Below are 22,952 nucleotides of genomic sequence, written 5' to 3'. Positions count from 1 at the left end.
AGCACAAGTGTGGTAAAAGGATAGTAACATTGTCCCTTCTCTCTTTTTCTCTCATTTTACCTTTTTTTATTTGGGCCTTTTCTCTTCTTTTTTATGGCCTCTTTTCTTTCTCTCTCTCTTTTTTTCGTCCGGAGTCTCATCCCGACTTGTGGGGGAATCATAGTCTCCATCATCCTTTCCTCACTGGGACAATGCTCTAATAATGATGATCATCACACTATTATTTTTCTTACAACTCAACAATTAAAACTCGATACTTAGAACAAAATATGACTCTATATGAATGCCTCCGGCAGTATACCGGGATATGCAATGAATCAACAGTGACATGTATGAAATAATTATGAATGGTGGCTTTGCCATAAATACGATGTCAACTACATGATCATGCTAAGCAATATGACAATGATGGAGTGTGTCATAATAAATGGAATGGTGGAAAGTTGCATGGCAATATATCTCGGAATGGCTATGTAAAGGCCATAATAGGTAGGTATGGTGGCTGTTTTGAGGAAGGTATATGGTGGGTGTATGATACCGGTGAAAGGTGCGCGGTATTAGAGAGGCTAGCAAAGGTGGAAGGGTGAGAGTGCATATAATCCATGGACTCAACATTAGTCATAAAGAACTCATATAATTATTGCAAAAATGTACAAGTTATCAAAGCAAAGTATTATGCGCATGCTCCTAGGGGGATAGATTGGTAGGAAAAGACCATCGCTCGTCCCCGACGGCCACTCATAAGGAAGGCAATCAAAAAATAAATCATGCTCCGACTTCATCACATAACGGTTTACCATACGTGCATGCTGCGGGAATCACAAACTTCAACACAAGTATTTCTCAAATTCACAACTACTCAACTAGCACAACTTTAATATCACCATCTTTATATCTCAAAACAATTATCAAGTATCAAACTTTATCATAGTATTCAACACACTCATAAGAAAGTTTTTATTATTAATCTTGTATACCAACCATATTAGGATTTAAAGAAAATTACCATGCTATTAAGACTCTCAAAATAATCTAAGTGAAGCATGAGATATCAATAGTTTCTATAAAACAAATCCACCACCGTGCTCTAAAAGATATAAGTGAAGTACTAGAGCAAAATTATATAACTCAAAAGATATAAGCGAAGCACATAGAGTATTCTAACAACTTCTAAATCATGTATGGCTCTCTAAAAAGGTGTGTACAGCAAGGATGATTGTGGTAAACTAACAAATAAAGACTCAAATAATACAAGACGCTCCAAGCAAAACACATATCATGTGGCGAATAAAAATATAGCTCCAAGTAAAGTTACCGATAGAAGTAGACGAAAGAGGAGATGCCTTCCGGGTCATCCCCAAGCTTTGGCTTTTAGGTGTCCTTAGATTATCTTGGGGGTGCCATGGGCATCCCCAAGCTTAGGCTCTTGCCACTCCTTGTTCCATAATCCATCAAATCTTTACCCAAAACTTGAAAACTTCACAACACAAAACTTAAAGTAGAAAATCTCGTGAGCTCCGTTAGCGAAAGAAAACAAAAGACCACTTCAAGGTACTGTAATTAACTCATTATTTATTTATATTGGTGTTATACCTACTGTATTACAACTTCTCTATGGTTTATAAACTATTTTACTAGCCATAGATTCATCAAAATAAGCAAACAACACACGAAAAACAGAATCTGTCAAAAACAGAACAGTCTGTAGTAATCTGTAGCTAACGCAAGATCTGGAACCCCAAAAATTCTAAAATAAATTTCTGGACGTGAGGAATTTATCTATTAATCATCTGCAAAAATAATTAACTAAATATCACTTTCCAAATAAAAATGGTAGCAGTTCTCGTGAGCGCTAAAGTTTTTGTTTTTTTACAGCAAGTTCAACAAGACTTTCCCCAAGTCTTCCCAATGGTTCTACTTGGCATAACCACTAATTAAACACAAAAAACCCAAACAAACAGAGGCTAGATAAATTATTTATTACTAAACAGGAGCAAAAAGAAAGGAATAAAAATAAAATTGGGTTGTCTCCCAACAAGCGCTATCGTTTAACGCCCCTAGCTAGGCATAACAAGCAAGAATAGATCTAGGTACTGCCATTGAGAATAATTAACCATAATATTATCTAGGAGTTTAGTAGCTTCTCCTAAAGTGATTTCAATAAAAGTTCCTCCCGCGGCCGAATCTAAAAAATTTCTAGAAGAAAAATTCAATCTGGCATAAAAAATTTGTATAATCATCCACAAATTTAAACCATGAGTAGGGCAATTACGTATCATTAGTTTCATTCTCTCCCAAGCTTGTGCAACATGTTCATGATCAAGTTGCTTAAAATTCATAATATCGTTTCTAAGAGATATGATCTTAGCGGGAGGAAAATACTTAGAGATAAAAGCATCTTTGCACTTGTTCCATGAATCAATACTATTTTTAGGCAAAGACGAAAACCAAGCTTTAGCACGATCTCTAAGCGAAAAAGGAAATAGCTTCAATTTAACAATATCATTATCCACATCTTTCTTCTTTTGCATGTCACACAAATCAACGAAGCTATTTAGGTGGGTAGCGGCATCTTCTCTAGGAAGGCCGGAAAATGGATCTTTCATGACAAGATTCAGCAAAGCGGTATTAATTTCACAAGATTCGGCATCAGTAAGAGGAGTAATCGGAGTGCTAATAAAATCATTATTGTTGGTATTGGTGAAGTCACACAATTTAGTATTATCTTGAGCCATCGTGACAAGCAAGCAAACTAACACACAAGCAAACAGAAAGCAAGCGGGCAAAAAGAGGCAAAGAGAGAAAGAGAGGGAGGATAGAGAGAGAGGGCGAATAAAACGGCAAAGGTGAAGTGGGGGGAGAGGAAAATGAGAGGCAAATGGCAAATAATGTAATGCGGGAAATAAGGGTATGTGATGGGTACTTGGTATGTTAACTTTTGTGTAGACCTCCCCGGCAACGGCGCCAAAATCCTTCTTGCTACCTCTTGAGCACTGCGTTGGTTTTCCCCGAAGAGGAAAGGGATGATGCAGCAAAGTAATGTAAGTATTTCCCTCAGTTTTTGAGAACCAAGGTATCAATCCAGTAGGAGGCTACACCCGAGTCCCTCGTACCTGCACAAAACAAATAAATCCTCGCAACCAATGCAAATAGGGGTTGTCAATCCCTATAAGGCCACTTACGAGAGTGAGATCTGATAGATATGATAAGATAATATTTTTGGTATTTTTATGATAAAAGATGCAAAGTAAAATAAAGGCAAAGTAAATAGCAAAGGAAATAAATAAGTAGTAGGAGATCAATATGATAAACATAGACCCGGGGGCCATAGGTTTCACTAGTGGCTTGTCTTGAGAGCATAAGTATTCTACGGTGGGTGAATAAATTACTGTTGAGCAATTGACAGAATTGAGCATAGTTATGAGAATATCTAGGTATGATCATGTATATAGGCATCACGTCCGATACAAGTAGACCGACTCCTGCCTGCATCTACTACTATTACTCCACTCGTCGACCGCTATCCAGCATGCATCCAGAGTATTAAGTTAAAAAACAGAGTAATGCCTTAAGCAAGATGACATGATGTAGAGTGATAGACTCATGCAATATGAAGAAACCCCCATATTGTTATCCTCGATGGCAACAATACAATACGTGCCTTGCTGCCCTTACTGTCACCGGGAAAGGACACCGCAAGATTGAACCCAAAGCTAAGAACTTCTCCCATTGCAAGAAAGATCAATCTAGTAGGCCAAACCAAACTGATAATTCAAAGAGACTTGCAAAGATAACCAATCATACATAAAATAATTCAGAAAAGATTCAAATATTATTCATAGATAGACTTGATCATAAACCTTCAATTCATCGGTCTCAACAAACACACCGCAAAAAGAAGATTACATCGAATAGTTCTCCACAAGAGAGGGGGAGAACATTGTATTGAGATCCAAAAAGAGAGAAGAAGCCATCTAGCTACTAAGTATGGACCCGTAGGTCTGAGGTAAACTACTCACACTTCATCGGAGAGGCTATGGTGTTGATGTAGAAGCCATCCGTGGTCGATGCCCCCTCCGGCGGAGCTCCGGAACAGGCCCCGAGATGGGATATCGTGGATACAGAAAGTTACGGCGGTGGAATGAGGGTTTTGGCTCTGTATCTGTTCGTTTGGGGGTACGTGGATATATATATGAGGAAGGAGTACGTCGGTGGAGCAGTAGGGGGCCCACGAGGGTGGAGGGCGCGCCTAGGGTAGGCAGGCGTGCCCCCCTACCTCGTGGCCTCATGTTTCTTTTCTTGACGTAGGGTCCAAGTCTCTCTGGTCTTATTCATTGAGAAAATCACGTTCCCGAAGGTTTCATTCTGTTTGGACTCCGTTTGATATTCCTTTTCTTCGAAACCCTAAAACAGGCAAAAAACAGCAATTCTGGGTTGGGCCTCCGGTTAATAGGTTAGTCCTAAAAATAATATAAAAGTGGATAATAAAGCCCAATAATGTCCAAAAAGTAGATAATATAGCATGGAGCAATCAAAAATTATAGATACGTTGGAGACGTATCAACTGCCATCTTGATCTGATGATAACCAGAATAAGCATCCAAAAAACTCAAACGCTCACAACCCGCCGTAGCATCAATGATTTGATCAATACGAGGGAGAGCAAAAGGATCAGCCGGACAAGCCTTGTTTAAATCTGTGTAATCCACACACATACGCCAGGTGCCGTTCTTTTTTAGTACAAGCACCGGGTTAGCCAACCACTCTGGGTGAAAAACTTCAACAATAAACCCGGCCGCCAAGAGCCGGGCTACCTCTTCTCCAATAGCCTTACGCCTTTCTTCATTAAACCGCTGAAGAAACTGCCTGACCGGCTTAAACTTTGGATCAGTGTTGAGAGTGTGCTCAGCGAGTTCCCTCAGTACACCCGGCATGTCAGAAGGCTTCCATGCAAAGATGTCCCAATTCTCATGGATGAACTCGATGAGCGTGCTTTCCTATTTTGGATCCAAATTGGCACTGATAATGAACTGTTTGGATGAGTCGCCAGGCACAAAATCAATCATTTTAGTATCATCAGCTGACTTAAATTTCAGCGCCGGCTCATGCTCCGTAGTTGGCTTTTTCAAAGATGTCATATCTGCCGGGTCAATGTTATCCTTATAAAACTTCAATTCATCTGTTGCGCAAACAGATTCGGCATAAGCCGCATCACCTTCTTCACATTCCAGGGCTGTCTTCCGGCTTCCATGTACTGTGATGGTGCCTTTATAACCCGGCATTTTGAGCTGTAGACAAACATAACACGGCCGAGCCATGAACTTAGCATAAGTTGGCCGACCAAACAGAGCGTGATATGGGCTTTTGATCTTAACCACTTCAAAAGTTAAGTTCTCAGCCCTAGAATCATACTCATTCCCAAAAGCTACTTCTAGCTCAATCTTACCAACCGGGTACGCTAACTTACCAGGCACCACCCCATGAAAAATAGTGTTGGATGTTTTAAGACTCTTATCAGTCAACTCCATGTGACAGAACGTCTCATAATAAAGAATGTTGATGCTACTTCCTCCATCCATGAGCACTTTAGTGAACTTATATCCACCAACTTGAGGCGCCACCACCAAAGCCAGATGACCCGAATTATCGACCCGGGGAGGATGATCTATACTCCGTACAATAGGCTGCTCAGACCATCTCAAATAACATGGAACTGCTGGCTCAACGGTATTTACAACCCTCTTATGAAGTTTCTGGTCCCTCTTGCACAAACTGGTGGTGAACACATGATATTACCCACCGTTCAGCTGCTTTGGGTTACTCTGATACCCGGACTGCTGCTGCTGCTGACTGCCCTGACCGGATTGCTGATTATAGCCGCCTTGACTACCTTGATGGTCCTGGCCATGAAACCCGCCACCGCTTGAGCCAGCGCCCAGGCCGTGAAAGCCGCCACCGCCTAAGCCACCGCCAGGTCCGTGGTTACCATCGAACATGTTAGAATTCTTAAAAGCCTTCATGATCGTACAGTCTTTCCACAGATGGGGAGCTGGCTTCTTCCGGGTGTCGTGTCTTGGACAGGGTTCGTTTAGCAGCTGCTCAAGGGTGGGACCTGACCCGCTAGACCGAGGAGCTAGCCTCCCCTTGCGTCGTTGATTCTTACCCTGTGCATTGGCGTTAGCCACAAACTCCAGACTACCGTCAGCCTTACGTTTATTACCTCCTTGATTCGCCGGGTTGTGCTGGTGACCTTTGCAATTGTCGTTCTTCTTTCCCTTCCCTGTCTTCTCTTCATCAGACGCGGGATCCTTGGTACTGTCAGAATTGGCGTACTTGATGAGAGCCGCCATCAGCTAACCCATGTCATTACAGTCACGCTTGAGCCGCCCCAGCTTCTATTTCAGAGGTTCAAAACGACAATTTTTCTCCAACATTAAGACCACGAAGCCGGCATCCATCTTATTAGATGAATGTATTATTTCCTTGACCCGGCGCACCCAATGGGTCGTGGATTCGCCTTCCTCTTGCTTGCAGTTAGTCAAGTCCATGATCAACATGGGATGTTTACATGTATCTTTGAAGTTCTGAATGAACCGGGCCTTTAACTCCGCCCATGAGCTGATGGAGTCGGGCGGTAACCCCTTTAACCAAGTACGAGTTGTTCCATCCAACATCATGGTGAACTATTTGGCCATTGCTGCGTCACTGACCTCTAATAACTCCATGGCCATCTCGTAACTTTCAATCCATGCTCCGGGCTGCAGGTCGGCTGTGTAATTGGGCACCTTACGAGGCCCCTTAAAGTCCTTTGGCAAACGCTCATTACGCAGAGCCGGCACAAGACAAGGGACACCTCTGTCCTTGTGGCCACCCCTGCTTCAACAGAGGTCGCTGGATAAACTGGAAAAGCTTGGTGAGCCGCCTGCTCAGCCGCCTGTTGAACCGCCCGTTCTGCCTCTTGACGGATCCTTTCCTGGTCCACCAAGTTAAGGGCTCCGCCCCAGGCCGGGTCACGCCCGCGTGGTTGGTTACGGCGCTGGGCATTGCTTGACATGGCCGCTGAGTCCATATGCCTGCTATAGCTTGGGCTCCGGCTTGGGCGAGGGGTTGAATGAATTCTATCTCGACTATAAGAATATGCATCCTGTTGTGCCAGAGCCGTCTGAAGAAGTTCTCTGACCTGTCATGTTTCGATCGCTGTCGGAGAGTCACCTTCCATCGGGAGAGCCGCCAAACGAGCTGACGCAGCGATAAGATTCTCCAAAGGGTTAGAAAAGTGACCCGGTGGTATTGGTGTATAATGAGGCAGAGCGGTATTCACACGGGGGGTTCCATGGCCCGTGGTTGAACCGGCGCTCCAGTCCCGGGTGTTATGATCCGGTTTGCCTCTGGCGGGTTACTGGGACCAGCTCCAGGTGTGTGGAAGAGGTTCCTAGGATCATAAGTCAGAGGTAGACGTGATTGAGCTTTTTGGTGCCTTCTCCTCATGACCTCATTTGATGCGTTTAGATCCACCGAGAGCCGGAAAGTCTCCTCTTGAAGCTGCTGAGCACGAGCATCTAGAGCCGCCAGCTCTGCAGCTATCCTGACGTCCTCTGCCGCCAAGTCTTCCTTGGCTTTTGCTACCTCCTCGCGTAACCGTGCCACTTCCGCATCATGCTGAGTTTTGTCCACCGGTTCAACCACGGCGGTCAATAGAGTCGTCATCCTATCCATGAGATCCATCAGCACCTGAGCCGGCGGGCGCGCGGGGTCTCCTGACCCGGCCGCCGCCGACCCGGTGGTTATTACTGCCGTAGCCGTAGAATTCTGACCGGGTTGAGTGCCAGCCATGAAGACTTCGGCTCGATTCGGCGGCTCAAAGGGGTCCGGAATACTATTACCATCGGAACAACCCCCAAGCCCGCCATCTTGTAGTTGATACAAAGAATCTGTCTCGCCCGTGGATGACTCATCATCAGAGCAAATAGTTGTCTCACCACCATCCACCGATCCTTCAGAAAGTTCCCCTCCATGGATGCAACCCACGAAGGCATGCCTCACGACGGGTTGAGCCCGGGCGGGTGTCGCTCACTGAGCCGTCTCGATGAGGTCGGTGCAGATGTCCGGCTCAGGGCCCGGCTCGCCGATCCGGCCGATGAAGAAGGGGATTCCGCCGAAGGGGACCCAGTACCCATACTCGATTGAGCCGGCCTCGGGGGCCCATCCTGTGTCGTCGATGTAGAGCTTGCCGCAACGACTCTTGGTCCTCCGGCCCATAGCGTATCCCTTGAGCCCTTCGAAGCTGCCCTTCAAGAACTCAAATCCATCGTGCGCTGGCCCCACGGTGGGCGCCAACTGTCGTGGAATTGTCACAGAAGATGTCCTAGTGAAAGGACTTAGTCGTGGAGCCATCGCAACTAGGAAGCTTAAAGGGGTTAATCAGGACAAATGACACGAGAGGTTTATACTGGTTCGGCCCCTTGCGGTGAAGGTAAGGCCTAGTCCAGTTGTTGTGGTATTGCTAGGTTTTAATGACCAAGGAGCGAAATACGCTAGCTTGGCTCTCGATCTGTTCTTTCTTGCCCTAAGCCGCCACCGGGTCATCCCCTTATATACACAGGTGGATGCCTGGCGGCCTACAGAATCCCGGTCGGCTCATACAACGTGTCTGGCTCGGTGAATTCTTTTACATGCCTTTCTTTGCAAGTCTTACTTATACATGGCGGTTTACAATTACGGGTCTTAAGCCGCCTCTGCGCTTGGGCCTACTACAAGTCTTATAATAAACCATCTCTTTGTATATTCGCTGGGCGTCTTTAAATAACCCACCATGAAGATTGACCCAGCCCCTCCTGGGCAGGTCATACCTAGTAGTCATATTCCCAATAGTGGCAATGCCACAAGTATGTGGGACTATCATTATCAACCTTACATCTTTTGGCGTTCACACTATGAATATGTGTAACATCACGTTCGAGATTCAATAAAAATAAACCATTGACCAGCGGGGAAGACCATAAAACATATCTCTCATATAAATAGAACAACCATTATTCTCAGATTTAAATGAGTAGCCATCTCGCATTAAACGAGATCCAGATACAATGTTAATGCTCAAAGCTGGCACTAAATAACAATTATTGAGGTTTAAAACTAACCCCGAAGGTAGAAGTAGAGGTACCGTGCCGACGGCGATCACATCGACCTTGGAACCATTCCCGACGTGCATCGTCACCTCGTCCTTCGCCAGTCTCCGCTTATTCCGCAGTTCCTGTTTTGAGTTACAAATATGAGCAACCACACCGGTATCGAATACCCAGGAGCTACTACGAGCGCTAGTAAGGTACACATCAATAACATGTATATCATATATACGTTTGGCATTGACGGCCTTATTATCCACTAAGTACTTGGAGCAGTTCCGTTTCCAGTGACCATTTCCCTTGCAATAAAAGCACTGAGTCTCAGGCTTGGGTCCATTCTTTGGCTTCTTCCCAGCAACTGACTTACCAGGTGTGGCAACTCCCTTGTCGTCCTTCTTGAAGTTCTTCTTACCCTTGCCTTTCTTGAAACTAGTGGTCTTATTCACCATCAACACTTGATGTTCCTTTTTGATCTCCACCTCTGCTGATTCCGGCATTGAATATAAATCAAGAATGGACTTCTCCATCCCTTGCATATTGTAGTTCATCACAAAGCTCTTGTAGCTATGTGGAAGCGACTGGAGGATCCTATCAATGACCGAGTCATCTGGAAGATTAACTCCCAGCTGAGACAAGCGGTTGTGCAACCCAGACATTTTGAGTATATGCACGCTGACAGAACTGTTTTCCTCCATCTTACAACTATGGAACTTGTCGGAGACTTCATATCTCTCGACCCGGGCATGATCTTGGAAAACCATTTTTAGCTCTTGGAACATCTCATATGTTCCATGGGGTTCAAAACGCTTTTGGAGCCCCGATTCTAAGCTGTAAAGCATGCCGCACTGAACCAGGGAGTAATCATCACTACACGACTGTCAGGCATTCATAACGTCTTGAGTTGCTAGGAAAATGGGTGTGTCACCTAGCGGTGCTTCAAGGACATATGCTTTATTGGCAGCTATGAGGATGATCCTCAAGTTACCGACCCAGTATGTATAGTTGCTACCATCATCTTTCAGTTTGGTTTTCTCTAGGAACGTGTTGAAGTTGAGGGCAACATTAGCATGGGCCATTTGATCTACAAGACATATTGTAAAGATATTTTAGACTAAGTTCATGATAATTAAGTTCATCTAATCAAATTATTTAATGAACTCCCACTCAGATAGACATCTCTCTAGTCATCTAAGTGATACATGATCTAAATCGACTAGGCCATGTCCGAATATCACGTGAGACGGACTAGTCATCAACGGTGAACATCTCCATGTTGATCGCATCTACCATACGACTCATGTTCGACCTTTCGGTCTCTCGTGTTCTGAGTCCATGTCTGTACATGCTAGGATCGTCAAGTCAACCTAAGTGTTTCACATGTGTAAATCTGGCTTACACCCGTTGTATGCGAACGTTAGAATCTATCACACCCGATCATCACGTGGTGCTTAGAAACAATGAACCTTCGCAGCGGTGCACAGTTAGGTGGAACACATTTCTTGAAATTTTAGTGAGGGATCATCTTATTTATGCTACCGTCGTTCTAAGCAAATAAGATGTAAACATGACAAACATCACATGCAAATCATAAAGTGACATGATATGGCCAATATCATCTTGCACATTTGATCTCCATCTTCGAGGCGTGGCATGATCACCTTTGTCACCGGCATGACACCATGATCTCTATCATCGTGTCTTCATGAAGTTGTCTCGCCAACTATTACTTCTACTACTATGGCTAACGGTTAGCAATAAAGTAAAGTAATTACATGGCGTTTTCATTGACACGCGGGTCATGCTAGAAATTAAGACAACTCCTATGGCTCCTGCCGGTTGTCATACTCATCGAAATGCAAGTCGTGATTCCTATTACGAGAACATGATCAATCTCATACATCACATATATCATTCATCACATCCTTTTGGCCATATCACATCACATAACATACCCTGCAAAAACAAGTTAGACGTCCTCTAATTGTTGTTGCATGTTTTACGTGGCTGCTATGGGTTTCTAGCAAGAACGTTTCTTACCTACGCAAAAGCCATAACGGTGATATGCCAATTGCTATTTACCCTTCATAAGGACCCTCTTCATCGAATCCAATCCGACTAAAGTGGGAGAGACAGACACCCGCTAGCCACCTTATGCATCAAGTGCATGTCAGTCGGTGGAACCTGTCTCATGTAAGCATACGTGTAAGGTCAGTCCGGGCCGCTTCATCCCACAATGTCGTGGAATTAAGATAAGACTAGTAACGGTAAGAAAATTGAACAAATCATCGCCCACAACTACTTGTGTTCTACTCATGCATAGAATCTACACATAGACCTAGCTCATGATGCCACTGTTGGGTAACGTAGTAATAATTCAAAAATTTCCTACGTGTCACCAAGATCAATCTAGGAGATGCTAGCAATGAGAGAGAGGGAGTGCATCTTCATACCCTTGAAGATCGCTAAGCGGAAGCATTACAAGAACGCGGTAGATGGAGTCGTACTCGCGGCGATTCAAATCGTGGAAGATCCAATCCAAGCGTCGAACGGACGACGCGTCCGCATTGAACACACGTACAGCCCGGGGATGTCTCCTCCTTCTTGATCCATCAAGGGGAGAGGATAAGGTGAGGGAGAGCTCCGGCAGCATGACGGCGTGGTGGTGGAGCTTGCGGTTCTCCGGCAGGGCTTCGCCAAGCACTACGGAGGAGGAGGAGGAGGGAGGGGCTGCGCCAGGGGAAGGGGTGCGGCTGCCCTCCCCCCCCCCCACTATTTATAGGGGGGGAAGAGGGGACCGGCCCCCCTAGATGCATCTAGAGGGGGCGGCGGCCAGGAGGGGAAGACTTGTCCCCCAAGCAAGGTGGGAGGCGCCCCCTCCCCTAGGGTTTCCATCCCTAGGCTCCTTAGGCCCTTGGGGGCGCACCAGCCCACTAGTAGAGGGATGGTTCCCTCCCATATTCAGCCCATTAAGTCCTCTGGGGCAGGTGGCCCCACCCGGTGGATCCCCGGACACCTTTCAGTGGTGCTGGTACAATACCGATAACCCCCGAAACCATTCCGACGACTGAAACTGGACTTCCCATATATAAATATTCACCTCCGGACCATTCCAGAACTCCTCGCGACGTCCGGGATCTCATCCGGGACTCCGAACAACCTTCGATAACCACATACAATATCCCATAACAACTCTAGCGTCACCGAACCTTAAGTGTGTAGACCCTACGGGTTCGGGAACCATGCAGACATGACCGAGACATCTCTTCGACCAATAACCAACAGCGGGATCTGGATACCCATGTTGGCTCCCACATGTTCCACGATGATCTCATCATATGAACCACGATGTCGGGGATTCAATCAATCCCGTATACAATTCCCTTTGTCCATCGGTATGTTACTTGCCCGAGATTCGATCGTCGGTCTCCCCATACCTCATTCAATCTCGTTAACGGCAAGTCTTTTTACTCATTCTGTAACGCATGATCACGTGGCTAACTCCTTAGTCACATTGAGCTCGTTATGATGATGCATTACCGAGTGGGACAGAGATACCTCTCCGTCATACGGAGTGACAAATCCCAGTCTCGATTCGTGCCAACCCAACAGATACTTTTGGAGATACTTGTAGTGCACCTTTATAGTCACCCAGTTACGTTGTGACGTTTGATACACCCAAAGCACTCATACGGTATCCGGGAGTTGCTTAATCTCATGGTCTAAGGAAATGATATTTGACATTATAAAAGCTCTAGCAAACGAACTACACGATCTTATGCTATGCTTAGGATTGGGTCTTGTCCATCACATCATTCTCCTAACTAGATCAATGATGGCGCACGTTGCTGCGCCCATCCATTTATTCAATAGAATAATAGGGATTTTTCATGTATACGTAATTGCATGAAGTATCTGAGTTAAGAAATTAGGTAAAGAAACAAAATTAACTTTTTAGATAAACAAAGCAAAGCAGCCATATTTATTCTTCATCGGATAATATCATGAAACATAAATCTGTGGTTGTAAGATCATCAAATTCACATGTTTCCATGCTCATCCATGATGTGAAAACAATGATATTTGAGAAAATCTGTAGGGTACAAGTATTTGAGAAAAATTGGAGAGTATAGTGTGCAAACAGGGTCTATAGATACATATATAAACTGAAAACAGAATTATGATAGAAGCAAATTTGTTGAACGTTGTTCTACGTGGCCGTTCGACAGGCGTGTATATTCAGGTGCAGACACTATCGTCTTCCATCTAGTGACGATCAAGCTCACTTGATCATACTAAACGAACCCCAAATGAACCGTATACAATTTGGAGGGTACAAGTATTTGAGAAAATTTTGATAGTAGAGTGTGCAAACTGGTCCATCATATATAAACTCAGAGCATGCAACTGGTAATGACATGAAGCAACAAAAAAATGATGTACACCAAGGCAACTACTTTGCTCATTTTTCTTCAAAGAGCATAGCATAACTAAGAAATTAAAGCATAAATAGGCCATGAGGCACCCTAGGTGCAGAGCGACATTACCAAGCAAGACAGCTGGGAATCCAAATGGTTTAGTGCCTCTAATGGCATCAACTATCATCCTATACAACACAACTAAGTTGTTAGTATAATATTGAAGGCAAACATAATGGAAGTACAATTATATCTCGATCGAGCAAGGTTGAAAATCACCTATGTCAAGAAAAAATGCCGATGAGTAGACCCGTCTCACATGCAACGTGGCCCACTGATGAGTGATGTCGATGACAACCCAAATATAAGCCTCTTAGCAACAAACATCATTATTCAAATTATCAAAATGCTCTACATGCCATTGAAATTCGAAGTTATATGGTAATATGATGAAACAAGATGGCCAGATGTAGCTTCTCCTGAATTATCTATAATTCTTAAAGTAGTCTACATGTCTAATCCAAATATGAATCATGACTTTTTAAATTGCAGAAACTCCTAGAGATGTGTCATCGGTTCATCCCCCCGATAGGTGCAGGCTTAAGTCCTATTTGCATGTCGTATTCAATGTCAATGAAGAGCAAACTAATGGAGTACAATTCTACATTTCTACACGCAAAGTAGGCTCGCATAGTAAGTAACCTGCAATCTGAATAAGAATTTCTACTACATAGCTCATAGCAGTAGCTTCTTTCAATTAGAGGATCTATAGAAACACTGAGCAAGTTACATGCGATTTACCAGAAAACGATAATTTTGATAAGAGTCTCTCCTGTTCTCCATATCATGCCAGATCGAGGTTGACGCTAGTTATTGAATTAAGCCACTTAACTGATTTCTGGACCTTCTTGTACAGTAGTGTTTAAGCTGATTTAATTCCTTTTAATTTGTTTTTGGTTTTCGGTCATGGTACCTCTGAACCCTTGTATTCTGCTCTTTCTTCTTCTATTAATGATCTCTCCTAAATGGTTGATGAAAAGATAGTGGGGGACTTTGGACTCTAGCAATGAACTGGATCATCATGAGCCATGTTCGATCTCTTCTCCTTTGGACCTTCCTAGCGATCCCTGCTAAAAAAAATAAGAGGTGAAGACATGGAGTTAAGTTGTACTTCTGTATCCCTCAAGGTTCCTCAGTAGAAACATAAGAATGAAGTAGTAGCAGGCATGATACATAGGCTAAACAACATGACAATTGACAAAAGAAACCTGGAAAACAAGCACTTCGACTTAAATTTGCTTTTCTTGAATGCACATATATAAGATCATTTTTGGAAGAAATCCTTCAGCGCAAGAGATTGTCAACATAATTACATAATAGCAATAGTAGTTATTGTAACCAATTATGTATGCTAGTAAGGTGGACTACTAGTGGAATACTGAATCGGTGAACAAAAAATTCTGGAAGTTATCAAGGACGTATTGTCTTGAGTAATACATAGGTGAACTGTTCGTGAGATGAAAATGTGGAAACTATCAACTGATTTTTTCCCTCGTCAAATCTAGATTCTTACACTTCACTTGCTTTCTGATTTTAGATCTAAAAATAACACAACTCAGCGGATTATTTAAAGAAATGCCATGGACAATCAGAGAAAGGCCTCCTACTATATGGTTGATACTCTCTAAGCGTCTGGCAACAACTGCTGCCCCTCAAGGTCGCTTGGCTGGTGCTACTTCTTCTCATTGCATCTTACGGTCTTGTACCCACCTCAATGGACAACACCGAGGCATCAATTGAATCAACTCTAGCACAAAAATGAAAGTAGCCAATTCCAACATGAATGAGGTGCGAGATCTGCCAATCGTCCCTACCACTTCCATTATTTTAGGTCATAAACAATAATGAGAACATGTTGCAGAAGAAATATTTCACATCCAACAAGGAGTCTCACCCGTCACGCAGCAACCCAAAAGTCAGTTCAGCACGCCGGCAAGGAAGAGGAGGTCCGATGGGCAGCCACCATGGATGGGAGAGCCCGTGGCTGCCGTAGTGCCGTGCAGGGCGGGGCTAGAGCAAGGGATGGTAGCAGTTATCTCCATTTGCACAGTAGCTTGTCCCAAAATGGGAGAGCCCCTCTCCCCATCTTCTCTTCTTCCTCAACCTTCGACGCTTGCTCACGAGTTGGGCTTCACAGTGGCAATGGATCTGGTAGAAGCGTGCATGGTAAAGGAGATTAGCAAGCACAGAAAGAATGAGTAGGGCTCACGGAAAAAAGCAGAAGGAGGTGAGCCAGCACTCGGCAGTAACGGACCTCCACCATGATCGATAGGAAAGAAGAACGTCGGGCGGCAGCGTCACATCGTCGCTGCCTCTTCGGATCACCCGAGTACTGGGGGCGAGCATTAGATGGGCTAACCCATGCAGAGGGGCAGTAACAGGCTCCTTGCAACAGGCCCACTCAACGAGGTGCCTGCGTTTTTGCTACGGGAGTAGCAACCCAGCCGAGTGTGTGGGGTTGTGCGGGATTAGAAACCTGCATCTGACGGCCAGCAGAGTCCATAGGCAAGATCGAACGGCCAGAAATCATGAATGCGTGAGAGGCTTCCTAGAGTGCACAGTTATAATGTATTTAAATGATGTGATCCCATTATCAGCGACATCCAATGTCCATGGTCAGGAAACCACAACCATCTATTGGTCAACGAGCTACTCAACTAGAGGCTCACTAGGGACATGTTGTGGTCTATGTATTCACACATGTATTATGGTTTTCGGTTAATACAATCATAGCATGAACAATAGAAAATTATCATGAACAAGGAAATATAATAATAGCCATTTTATTATTGCCTCTAGGGTATATTTCCAACAGGACGATGGTATTCGGACACCGGAAGTGTTCCGGAGGGTACCAGGTACATATCGGTCACCGGAAGGGGTTCCGGGCACCCCCGGCAAAAGATATGGGCCTTATGGGCCAAGAGGGGAAACACACCAGCCACAAGGGGCTGGTGCGCCCCCCATATGGGCCGGCCTAAGTGGAGAAGGAAAAGGGGAGGAGGAAAGGAAAGAGAGGGAATATGATTCCCCCTTCCTTCCCCCTCTCCCTTCTTTCCTTCCTCCTTCCGTATACAAGGAAAGGGGGCACAGGGCAAGGCAGAGCCCCTAGGGGACGGCGGCCAAGCCCTATGGCGCCCTGGCTGCCTTCCCTCCCCTCCCACCTGTTGGGGAACGTAGTAATTTCAAAAAAATTCCTACGCACACACAAGATCATGGTGATGCATAGCAACGAGAGGGGAGAGTGTTGTCTACGTACCCTCGTAGACCGAAGCGCAAGCGTTGACGCAACATAGAGGAAGTAGTCATACATCTTCCCGGTCCAACCGATCCAAGCACCGTTACTCCGGCACCTCCGAGTTCTTGGCACACGTTCAGCTCGATGACGCTCCCCGGGCTCCGATCCAGCAAAGCTTCGGGGAGGAGTTCCGTCAGCACGACGGCGTGGTGACGATCTTGATGTTCAACCGTTGCAGGGCTTCGCCTAAGCACCGCTACAATATGACTGAGGTGGAATATGGTGGAGGGGGGCACCGCACACGGCTAAGGAACGATCACGAAGATCAACTTGTGTGTTCTAGGGTGCCCCCTGCCCTCTTGATGTGCTTGGTTCTCTTGTGAAATCTGGATTCCTTTGCCAAGGCAATTGCACCAGTATTGTCACAAAAGATTTTCATTGGACCCAATGCACTAGGTATGACACCTAGATCGGATATGAACTCCTTCATCCAGACTCCTTCATTTGCTGCTTCCGAAGCAGCTATGTATTCCGCTTCACATGTAGATCCCGCCACGACGCTTTGTTTAGAACTGCACCAACTGACAGCTCCACCGTTTAATGTAAACACGTATCCGGTTTGCGATTTAGAATCGTTCGGATCAGTGTCAAAGCTTGCATCAACGTAACCATTTATGATGAGCTCTTTGTTACCTCCATAAACGAGAAACATATCCTTAGTCCTTTTCAGGTATTTCAGGATGTTCTTGACCGCTGTCCAGTGATCCACTCCTGGATTACTTTGGTACCTCCCTGCTAGACTTATAGCAAGGCACACATCAGGTCTGGTACACATCATTGCATACATGATAGAGCCTATGGCTGAAGCATAGGGAACATCTTTCATTTTCTCTCTATCTTCTGCAGTGGTCGGGCATTGAGTCTTACTCAACTTCACACCTTGTAACACAGGCAAGAACCCTTTCTTTGCTTGATCCATTTTGAACTTCTTTAAAATTTTGTCAAGGTATGTGCTTTGTGAAAGTCCAATTAAGCGTCTTGATCTATCTCTATAGATCTTAATGCCTAATATGTAAGCAGCTTCACCGAGGTCTTTCATTGAAAAATTCTTATTCAAGTATCCCTTTATGCTATCCAGAAATTCTATATCATTTCCAATTAGTAATATGTCATCCACATATAATATCAGAAATGCTATAGAGCTCCCACTCACTTTCTTGTAAATACAGGCTTCTCCAAAAGTCTGTATAAAACCAATTGCTTTGATCACACTATCAAAGCGTTTATTCCAACTCCGAGAGGCTTGCACCAGTCCATAAATGGATCGCTGGAGCTTGCACACTTTGTTAGATCCCTTTGGATCGACAAAACCTTCTGGTTTCATCATATACAACTCTTCTTCCAGAAATCCATTCAGGAATGCAGTTTGGACATCCATTTACCAAATTTAATAATCATAAAATGCGGCAATTGCTAACATGATTCGGACAGACTTAAGCATCGCTACGGGTGAGAAGGTCTCATCGTAGTCAATCCCTTGAACTTGTTGAAAACCTTTTGCAACAATTCAAGCTTTGTAGACAGTAACATTACCGTCAGTGTCAGTCTTCTTCTTGAAGATCCATTTATTCTCAATTGCTTGCCGATCATCGGGCAAGTCAACCAAAGTCCACACTTTGTTCTCATACATGGATCCCATCTCAGATTTCATGGCTTCAAGCCATTTCGTGGAATCTGGGCTCACCATCGCTTCTTCATAGTTCGTAGGTTCATCATGATCTAGTAGCATGACTTCCAGAACAGGATTACCGTACCACTCTGGTGCGGATCTTACTCTGTTTGATCTACGAGGTTTAGTAGCAACTTGTTCTGAAGTTCTATGATCATCATCATTAACTTCCTCACTAATTGGTTTAGGTGTCACAGAAACCGGTTTCTGTGATGTACTACTTTCCAATAAGGGAGCAGGTACAGTTACCTCATCAAGTTCTACTTTCCTCCCACTCACTTCTTTCGAGAGAAACTCCTTCTCTAGAAAAGATCCATTTTTAGCAACGAATGTCTTGCCTTCGGATATGTGATAGAAGGTGTACCCAACAGTCTCCTTTGGGTATCCTATGAAGACACATTTCTCCGATTTGGGTTCGAGCTTATCAGGTTGAAGCTTTTTCACATAAGCATCACAGCCCGAAACTTTAAGAAACGACAACTTTGGTTTCCTGCCAAACCATAGTTCATAAGGCGTTGTCTCAACAGATTTTGATGGTGCCCTATTTAACGTTAATGCGGCCGTCTCTAAAGCATAACCCCAAAACGATAGCGGTAAATCTGTAAGAGACATCATAGATCGCACCATATCAAGTAAAGTACGATTATGACGTTCGGACACACCATTACGTTGTGGTGTTCCGGGTGGCGTGAGCTGCGAAACTATTCCGCATTGTTTCAAATGTAGACCAAACTCGTAACTCAAATATTCTCCTCCACGATCAGATCGTAGAAACTTTATTTTCTTGTTACGATGATTTTCAACTTCACTCTGAAATTCTTTGAACTTTTCAAATGTTTCAGACTTATGCTTCATTAAGTAGATATACCCATATCCGCTTAAATCATCTGTGAAGGTGAGAAAATAACAATATCCGCCACGAGACTCAACATTCATCGGACCACATACATCTGTATGTATGATTTCCAACAAATCTGTTGCTCTTTCCATAGTACCGGAGAACGGCGTTTTAGTCATCTTGCCCATGAGGCACGGTTCGCAAGTACCAAGTGATTCATAATCAAGTGGTTCCAAAAGTCCATCAGTATGGAGTTTCTTCATGCGCTTTACACCGATATGACCTAAACGGCAGTGCCACAAATAAGTTGCACTATCATTATCAACTCTGCATCTTTTGGCTTCAACATTATGAATATGTGTATCACTACTATCGAGATTCATCAAAAATAGACCACTCTTCAAGGGTGCATGACCATAAACGATATTACTCATATAAATAGAACAATCATTATTCGCTGATTTAAATGAATAACCATCTCACATCAAACAAGATCCAGATATAATGTTCATGCTCAACGCTGGCACCAAATAACAATTATTTAGGTCTAATACTAATCCCGAAGGTAGATGTAGAGGTAGCGTGCCGACCACGATCACATCGACTTTGGAACCATTTCCCACGCGCATCGTCACCTCATCCTTTGCCAGTGTTCGCTTAATCTGTAGTCCCTGTTTCGAGTTGCAAATATTAGCAACAAAACTAGTATCAAATACCCAGGTGCTACTGCGAGCTCTAGTAAGGTACACATCAATAACATGTATATCACATATACCTTTGTTCACCTTTCCATCCTTCTTATCCACCAAATACTTGGGGCAGTTCCGCTTCCAGTGACCAGTCTGCTTGCAGTAGAAGCACTCAGTTTCAGGCTTAGTTCCAGACTTGGGTTTCTTCTCCTGAGCAGCAACTTGCTTGCTGTTCTTCTTGAAGTTCCTCTTCTTCTTCCCTTTGCCCTTTTTCTTGAAACTAGTGGTCTTGTTGACCATCAACACTTGATGCTCCTTCTTGATTTCTACCTCCGCAGCCTTTAGCATTGCGAAGATCTCGGGAATTGTCTTATCCATCCCTTGCATATTATAGTTCATCACGAAGCTCTTGTAGCTTGGTGGAAGTGATTGGAGAATTCTGTCAATGACGCTATCATCCGGAAGATTAACTCCCAGTTGAATCAAGTGATTACAATACCCAGACATCTTGAGTATATGCTCACTGATAGAACTATTCTCCTCCATCTTGCAGCTATAGAATTTATTGGAGACTTCATATCTCTCAATCCGGGCATTCTTCTGGAATATTAACTTCAACCCCTGGAACATCTCATATGCCCCATGACGTTCAAAACGTCGTTGAAGTCCCGGTTCTAAGCCGTAAAGCATGGCACATTGAACTATCGAGTAGTCATCAGCTTTGCTCTGCCAGGCGTTCTTAACATTGTTAGTTGCATCAGCAGCAGGCCTGGCACCCAGTGGTGCTTCCAGGACGTAACTCTTTTGTGCAGCAATGAGGATAATCCTCAAGTTACGGACCCAGTCCGTGTAATTGCTACCATCATATTTCAACTTTGCTTTCTCAAGGAACGCATTAAAATTCAACGGAACAATAGCACGGGCCATCTATCTACAATCAACATAAACAAGCAAGATACTATCAGGGACTAAGTTCATGATAAATTTAAGTTCAATTAATCATATTACTTAAGAACTCCCACTTAGATAGACATCCCTCTAATCATCTAAGTGATCACGTGATCCAAATCAACTAAACCATAACCGATCATCACGTGAAATGGAGTAGTTTTCAATGGTGAACATCGCTATGTTGATCATATTTACTATATGATTCACGCTCGACCTTTCGGTCTCAGTGTTCCGAGGCCATATCTGCATATGCTAGGCTCGTCAAGTTTAACCTGAGTATTCTGTGTGTGCAAAACTGGCTTGCACCCGTTGTAGATGGACGTAGAGCTTATCACACCCGATCATCACGTGGTGTCTGGGCACGACGAACTTTGGCAACGGTGCATACTCAGGGAGAACACTTTTTATCTTGAAATTTAGTGAGAGATCATCTTATAATGCTACCATCAATCAAAGCAAGATAAGATGCATAAAAGATAAACATCACATGCAATCAATATAAGTGATATGATATGGCCATCATCATCTTGTGCTTGTGATCTCCATCTCCGAAGCAGCGTCATGATCACCATCGTCACCGGCGCGACACCTTGATCTCCATCGTAGCATCGTTGTCGTCTCGCCAATCTTATGCTTCTACGACTATCGCTACCGCTTAGTGATAAAGTAAAGCATTACAGGGCGATTGCATTGCATACAATAAAGCGACAACCATATGGCTCCTGCCAGTTACCCATAACTTGGTTACAAAACATGATCATCTCATACAATAAAATTTAGCATCATGCCTTGACCATATCACATCACAACATGCCCTGCAAAAACAAGTTAGACGTCCTCTACTTTGTTTGTTGCAAGTTTTACGTGGCTACTACGGGCTTAAGCAAGAACCAATCTTACCTACGCATAAAAACCACAATGATAGTTTGTCAAGTTGGTGCTGTTTTAACCTTCGCAAGGACCGGGCGTAGCCACACTCGGTTCAACTAAAGTTGGAGAAACTGACACCCGCCAGCCACCTGTGTGCAAAGCACGGCGGTAGAACCAGTCTCGCGTAAGTGTACGCGTAATGTCGGTCCGGGCCGCTTCATCCAACAATACCGCCGAACCAAAGTATGACATGCTGGTAAGCAGTATGACTTATATCGCCCACAACTCACTTGTGTTCTACTCGTGCATATAACATCAAACATAAAACCTAGGCTCGGATGCCACTGTTGGGGAACGTAGTAATTTCAAAAAAAATTCCTACGCACACACAAGATCATGGTGATGCATAGCAACGAGAGGGGAGAGTGTTGTCTACGTACCCTCGTAGACCGAAGCGGAAGCATTGACGCAACATAGAGGAAGTAGTCGTACGTCTTTGCGGTCCAACCGATCCAAGCACCGTTACTCCGGCACCTCCGAGTTCTTGGCACACGTTCAGCTCGATGACGCTCCCCGGGCTCCGATCCAGCAAAGCTTCGGGGAGGAGTTCCGTCAGCACAACGGCGTGGTGACGATCTTGATGTTCAACCATCGCAGGGCTTCGCCTAAGCACCGCTACAATATGACCGAGGTGGAATATGGTGGAGGGGGGCACCGCACACGGCTAAGGAACGATCACAAAGATCAACTTGTGTGTTCTAGGGTGCCCCCTGCCCCCGTATATAAAGGAGCCAAGGGGAGGGGGCGGCCGGCCAAGGAGGGCGCGCCAAGGGGGAGTCCAACTCCCGCCAGGAGTAGGACTCCCTTCTTTCCTAGTTGGAGAAGGAGAAGTGGGAAAGAGGTGGAAGAGGGAAAGGAAAGGGGGGGTGCCGCCCCCCCTCTCCTTGTCCTATTCGGACTAGGGAGGGGAGGGGCGCGCAGCCACCTCTTGCCTCCTTTCCTCTTCTCCCTTAGGGCCCATGTAGGCCCAATAACCC

Source organism: Triticum dicoccoides, chromosome 6A (genome assembly GCF_002162155.2).
Source record: "Triticum dicoccoides isolate Atlit2015 ecotype Zavitan chromosome 6A, WEW_v2.0, whole genome shotgun sequence".
Taxonomy (NCBI): Eukaryota; Viridiplantae; Streptophyta; class Magnoliopsida; order Poales; family Poaceae; genus Triticum; species Triticum dicoccoides.
This window is presented reverse-complemented; position numbering follows the sequence as displayed.